General features: G+C 36.1%; 1 non-coding gene across 1 annotated transcript in view; it reads left to right on the forward strand.

Moving 5' to 3' along the window:
- The first annotated feature begins 7,216 nt into the window (after positions 1-7,216).
- LOC143262822 (small subunit ribosomal RNA) overlaps positions 7,217-7,500 on the forward strand; it is a 1,921-nt gene continuing 1,637 nt past the window's right edge. Inside the window, exon 1 of the ribosomal RNA XR_013036486.1 lies at positions 7,217-7,500. This exon is cut by the window's right edge and continues 1,637 nt beyond it. This is a non-coding gene — a ribosomal RNA (small subunit ribosomal RNA).

A 7,500-nucleotide genomic window follows, 5' to 3' on the forward strand; every position in this document is an offset into this window, starting at 1 on the left:
ATTTCGTGTATAAAGTTTAATTAAACTCCCATTAGTTTGCCGGGAAACATCGATTATTCCGATCTAGAAAGAGACAGAGACAGTCGATCCGCGTTATGTTAAATATCTCAAGGTTCCCGATTCCACAAAATTATAAAAAGTATACGGCTGTGTAGCGGGGATCAAAACGAGTAATTTCATGTATAAAGTTTAATTAAACTCCCAATAGTTTGCCGGGAAACATCGATTATTCCGATCTAGAAAGAGACAGAGACAGTCGATCCGCGTTATGTTAAATATTTCAAGGTTCCCGATTCCACAAAATTATAAAAAGTATACGGCTGTGTAGCGGGGATCAAAACGAGTAATTTCGTGTATAAAGTTTAATTAATCTCCCATTACTATGCCGGGAAACATCGATTATTCCGATCTAGAAAGAGACAGAGATAGACGATCCGCGTTATGTTAAATATCTCCAGGTTACCGATTCCACAAAATTATAAAAAGTATACGGCTGTGTAGCGGGGATCAAAACGAGTAATTTCGTGTATAAAGTTTAATTAATCTCCCAATAGTTTGCCGGGAAACATCGATTATTCCGATCTAGAAAGAGACAGAGACAGTCGATCCGCGTTATGTTAAATATTTCAAGGTTCCCGATTCCACAAAATTATAAAAAGTATACGGCTGTGTAGCAGGGATCAAAACGAGTAATTTCGTGTATAAAGTTTAATTAATATCCCATTAGTTTGCCGGGAAACATCGATTATTCCGATCTAGAAAGAGACAGAGACAGTCGATCCGCGTTATGTTAAATATTTCAAGGTTCCCGATTCCACAAAATTATAAAAAGTATACGGCTGTGTAGCGGGGATCAGAACGAGTAATTTCATGTATAAAGTTTAATTAAACTCCCAATAGTTTGCCGGGAAACATCGATTCTTCCGATCTAGAAAGAGACAGAGACAGTCGATCCGCGTTATGATAAATATTTCGAGGTTCCCGATTCCACAAAATTATAAAAAGTATACGGCTGTGTAGCGGGGACCAAAACGAGTAATTTCATGTATAAAGTTTAATTAAACTCCCAATAGTTTGCCGGGAAACATCGATTCTTCCGATCTAGAAAGAGACAGAGACAGTCGATCCGCGTTATGTTAAATATTTCAAGGTTCCCGATTCCACAAAATTATAAAAAGTATACGGCTGTGTAGCGGGGATCAAAACGAGTAATTTCATGTATAAAGTTTAATTAATATCCCATTAGTTTGCCGGGAAACATCGATTATTCCGATCTAGAAAGAGACAGAGACAGTCGATCCGCGTTATGTTAAATATTTCAAGGTTCCCGATTCCACAAAATTATAAAAAGTATACGGCTGTGTAGCAGGGATCAAAACGAGTAATTTCGTGTATAAAGTTTAATTAAACTCCCAATAGTTTGCCGGGAAACATCGATTCTTCCGATCTAGAAAGAGACAGAGACAGTCGATCCGGGTTATGATAAATATTTCGAGGTTCCCGATTCCACAAAATTATAAAAAGTATACGGCTGTGTAGCGGGGACCAAAACGAGTAATTTCATGTATAAAGTTTAATTAAACTCCCAATAGTTTGCCGGGAAACATCGATTCTTCCGATCTAGAAAGAGACAGAGACAGTCGATCCGCGTTATGATAAATATTTCGAGGTTCCCGATTCCACAAAATTATAAAAAGTATACGGCTGTGTAGCGGGGATCAGAACGAGTAATTTCATGTATAAAGTTTAATTAAACTCCCAATAGTTTGCCGGGAAACATCGATTCTTCCGATCTAGAAAGAGACAGAGACAGTCGATCCGCGTTATGTTAAATATTTCAAGGTTCCCGATTCCACAAAATTATAAAAAGTATACGGCTGTGTAGCGGGGATCAGAACGAGTAATTTCATGTATAAAGTTTAATTAAACTCCCAATAGTTTGCCGGGAAACATCGATTCTTCCGATCTAGAAAGAGACAGAGACAGTCGATCCGCGTTATGATAAATATTTCGAGGTTCCCGATTCCACAAAATTATAAAAAGTATACGGCTGTGTAGCGGGGACCAAAACGAGTAATTTCATGTATAAAGTTTAATTAAACTCCCAATAGTTTGCCGGGAAACATCGATTCTTCCGATCTAGAAAGAGACAGAGACAGTCGATCCGCGTTATGTTAAATATTTCAAGGTTCCCGATTCCACAAAATTATAAAAAGTATACGGCTGTGTAGCGGGGATCAAAACGAGTAATTTCATGTATAAAGTTTAATTAATATCCCATTAGTTTGCCGGGAAACATCGATTATTCCGATCTAGAAAGAGACAGAGACAGTCGATCCGCGTTATGTTAAATATTTCAAGGTTCCCGATTCCACAAAATTATAAAAAGTATACGGCTGTGTAGCAGGGATCAAAACGAGTAATTTCGTGTATAAAGTTTAATTAAACTCCCAATAGTTTGCCGGGAAACATCGATTCTTCCGATCTAGAAAGAGACAGAGACAGTCGATCCGGGTTATGATAAATATTTCGAGGTTCCCGATTCCACAAAATTATAAAAAGTATACGGCTGTGTAGCGGGGACCAAAACGAGTAATTTCATGTATAAAGTTTAATTAAACTCCCAATAGTTTGCCGGGAAACATCGATTCTTCCGATCTAGAAAGAGACAGAGACAGTCGATCCGCGTTATGATAAATATTTCGAGGTTCCCGATTCCACAAAATTATAAAAAGTATACGGCTGTGTAGCGGGGATCAGAACGAGTAATTTCATGTATAAAGTTTAATTAAACTCCCAATAGTTTGCCGGGAAACATCGATTCTTCCGATCTAGAAAGAGACAGAGACAGTCGATCCGCGTTATGTTAAATATTTCAAGGTTCCCGATTCCACAAAATTATAAAAAGTATACGGCTGTGTAGCGGGGATCAAAACGAGTAATTTCATGTATAAAGTTTAATTAAACTTCCAATAGTTTGTCGGGAAACATCGATAGTTCGATCGCGCGAGAGAGACAGAGAAACGAACAGACTTCTTTTCGATTTACGGCTAAAATAAATTTTTCTAATTTTTTTCAATAACATATTCTTGCTTAGATAACTTTTTTACATAGGGATTAAGCATTTAGAACGATACATTGTTTAAAATAAGGGCACTTTACTCTTGACATTTTACGGTTTTTTCAATCTTCTGAAAAATCCTATCATTAGATTTTTTTAAAAATACGATATTCTTGCTTAACTAACGTTTCTACATAGGGATTAAGCATTTAGAACGAAATCTAATGTCAGAAAATGGCACTTTACTCTTGACATTTTTCGGTTTTTTCAATTTTCTGGAAAATCCTATCATTAGATTTTTTTAAAAATACGATATTCTTGCTTAACTAACGTTTTTACATAGGGATTAAGCATTTAGAACGAAATCTAATGTAGGAAAATGGTACTTTACTCTTGATCGGTACGTTGGGACTTTGAAAATATTCGGGCGTTCCAATCGCTCGTCTGTTGCATCATAGCGCGTCTCGGCGCAATCGAGCGATTCGCTCGATCCATTATTTTCGATTTACGGCTAAAATAAATTTTTCTAATTTTTTTCAATAACATATTCCTGCTTAAATAACTTTTTTACATAGGGATTAAGCATTTAGAACGATACATTGTTTAAAATAAGGGCACTTTACTCTTGACATTTTACGGTTTTTTCAATTTTCTGAAAAATCCTATCATTAGATTTTTTTAAAAATACGATATTCTTGCTTAACTAACGTTTCTACATAGGGATTAAGCATTTAGAACGAAATCTAATGTCAGAAAATGGCACTTTACTCTTGACATTTTTCGGTTTTTTCATTTTTCTGGAAAATCCTATCATTAGATTTTTTTTAAAATACGATATTCTTGCTTAACTAACGTTTTTACATAGGGATTAAGCATTTAGAACGAAATCTAATGTAGGAAAATGGTACTTTACTCTTGATCGGTACGTTGGGACTTTGAAAATATTCGGGCGTTCCAATCGCTCGTCTGTTGCATCATAGCGCGTCTCGGCGCAATCGAGCGATTCGCTCGATCCATTATTTTCGATTTACGGCTAAAATAAATTTTTCTAATTTTTTTCAATAACATATTCCTGCTTAAATAACTTTTTTACATAGGGATTAAGCATTTAGAACGATACATTGTTTAAAATAAGGGCACTTTACTCTTGACATTTTACGGTTTTTTCAATCTTCTGAAAAATCCTATCATTAGATTTTTTTAAAAATACGATATTCTTGCTTAACTAACGTTTCTACATAGGGATTAAGCATTTAGAACGAAATCTAATGTCAGAAAATGGCACTTTACTCTTGACATTTTTCGGTTTTTTCAATTTTCTGGAAAATCCTATCATTAGATTTTTTTAAAAATACGATATTCTTGCTTAACTAACGTTTCTACATAGGGATTAAGCATTTAGAACGAAATCTAATGTAGGAAAATGGTACTTTACTCTTGATCGGTACGTTGGGACTTTGAAAATATTCGGGCGTTCCAATCGCTCGTCTGTTGCATCATAGCGCGTCTCGGCGCAATCGAGCGATTCGCTCGATCCATTATTTTCGATTTACGGCTAAAATAAATTTTTCTAATTTTTTTCAATAACATATTCCTGCTTAAATAACTTTTTTACATAGGGATTAAGCATTTAGAACGATACATTGTTTAAAATAAGGGCACTTTACTCTTGACATTTTACGGTTTTTTCAATTTTCTGAAAAATCCTATCATTAGATTTTTTTAAAAATACGATATTCTTGCTTAACTAACGTTTCTACATAGGGATTAAGCATTTAGAACGAAATCTAATGTCAGAAAATGGCACTTTACTCTTGACATTTTTCGGTTTTTTCAATTTTCTGGAAAATCCTATCATTAGATTTTTTTTAAAATACGATATTCTTGCTTAACTAACGTTTTTACATAGGGATTAAGCATTTAGAACGAAATCTAATGTAGGAAAATGGTACTTTACTCTTGATCGGTACGTTGGGACTTTGAAAATATTCGGGCGTTCCAATCGCTCGTCTGTTGCATCATAGCGCGTCTCGGCGCAATCGACCGATTCGCTCGATCCATTATTTTCGATTTACGGCTAAAATAAATTTTTCTAATTTTTTTCAATAACATATTCCTGCTTAAATAACTTTTTTACATAGGGATTAAGCATTTAGAACGATACATTGTTTAAAATAAGGGCACTTTACTCTTGACATTTTACGGTTTTTTCAATCTTCTGAAAAATCCTATCATTAGATTTTTTTAAAAATACGATATTCTTGCTTAACTAACGTTTCTACATAGGGATTAAGCATTTAGAACGAAATCTAATGTCAGAAAATGGCACTTTACTCTTGACATTTTTCGGTTTTTTCAATTTTCTGGAAAATCCTATCATTAGATTTTTTTAAAAATACGATATTCTTGCTTAACTAACGTTTTTACATAGGGATTAAGCATTTAGAACGAAATCTAATGTAGGAAAATGGTACTTTACTCTTGATCGGTACGTTGGGACTTTGAAAATATTCGGGCGTACGCGGCGCGCTCGGCGCTTCGAACAGCTCCGGTGTCCCCATTATTTTCGATTTACGGCTAAAATAAATTTTTCTAATTTTTTTCAATTACATATTCTTGCTTAAATAACTTTTTTACATAGGGATTAAGCATTTAGAACGACATGTTGTTTAAAATAATGGTACTTTACTCTTGTGATTTTTCGGTTTTTTTTGATTATTTTGAAAAATAAATTTTTGTAATTTTTTTAAATACGATATTCGTGATCAGTGAACGATTTCACATATGGATTAAGCATTTAGAATCGTGCGGACGCGTTATTAAAAAAGTTTACTCGATGCGATGGGACTTTAAAAAGTTTGTGAAAATTTTCATATTGGGAAAAAATGTGTAATTTTTTGTCTAGTTTACGGTAGTGTAATTTATTTTAATGTTTACTATAAAAATTTTTTTCGTTCGTTCACGCGCTATGTTACAACAGCACGGCCGGGCGGTCTGTTGCCGCGGCGGTTTACACTCATAAGCGCGCGTGCTATTCGGCCGGCGGCGCCGGCGTCCTTGCCGGCCGTTCGGTATCTATAAGAGATACACGGTCCGTGCGAGGCGGACGGAGCAGAGCGGGTTTTGGGCCAATTCTACGATCTCGGTCGAGAAGCTGTCTCAGAGCTCCTTCGGGGCTTCGGTCCTGACTGTTTCGTGCCGTTTACGTTACGGACTTTTCTCCACACAGCGTGGCCACGGGTCGGTGTCTTTGACCGAATGGCCCATATGTGGCAAGCCCTACGGGGTTGGTTACCCGTATGCACTTTGTATGTATACTCGTACTCACTGAGCAATCGACTCTTCTGTCCGAGCGATGGAAAAATTTTTTAAAATGCATCTGTAAGATTTGGAAGCAAATCGTACCAATTGAAAACTGTGGCTAAAATGAATAGCCCAGTGGAGAGAGAAAACTATCAAAAAACTGATTTTTTAAATCAAGAGGTGTCAGAAATCGAAATGCCTAGCGCGAGCGGAAGAACACGCTTTCTCGCCAGTCCAGCATGTGTCCTGTCCGTTCTTCCTCGGCTTGCCGATTTTGCCCAGATCAGAGGTTTCGTGCTTCCGGCGGTCAGAAGATCAGCGTGAGCGTACGCGCTTCCACGACTATGGCATCACCCATGTACTTTTTCCTTTGAATATATTTGAGTACATAAAAAATATTAAAACATATAGAGAGAACTGTGTCTTGGATCTTAAAAATTTGTCAATAGCGATGATATATTATTACTTAACTTGAAGTATTTGTACGTTTTAGCTGGGACGTACATTTATCTTACAAGATGTTAATAGCGAGACTCTTGAAGATAAAATTATCTTGTGATTTTATGAAGGCAAAGATAGAAACGTACGAAGCTGGCGTACGTAGAAAAATGTGATTTTATGATAGAACAAAAATATAATACGTACGTTTTTGGGCGTACGGTAATATCTGTATGGTAGAAAAATGAAAGAAATTGAGCGTTAAAGAAGATATGTTACAAGCGCGGAATGTGGCAAAACTTGTACATATTTGAAAGAGAAAAATGGTGTGTCGACCTGACATATATATATGAAACAGGCGACGATGGAAAAGGATTTAAATTTTGTCCATTTTATATATACATATTGTATAGTTCCCTGGTTGATCCTGCCAGTAGTCATATGCTTGTCTCAAAGATTAAGCCATGCATGTCTCAGTACATGCCGTATTAAGGTGAAACCGCGAATGGCTCATTAAATCAGTTATGGTTTCTTAGATCGTACTAAAATTTACTTGGATAACTGTGGTAATTCTAGAGCTAATACATGCAAAACAGAGTTCCGACCAGAGATGGTAGGAACGCTTTTATTAGATCAAAACCAATCGGTGGCGGGTGTTTACACTCGTCCATCGTTTGCTTTGGTGACTCTGAATAACT

This window comes from Megalopta genalis, unplaced genomic scaffold (assembly GCF_051020955.1).
Source record: "Megalopta genalis isolate 19385.01 unplaced genomic scaffold, iyMegGena1_principal scaffold0223, whole genome shotgun sequence".
In the NCBI taxonomy this organism is placed as follows: Eukaryota; Metazoa; Arthropoda; class Insecta; order Hymenoptera; family Halictidae; genus Megalopta; species Megalopta genalis.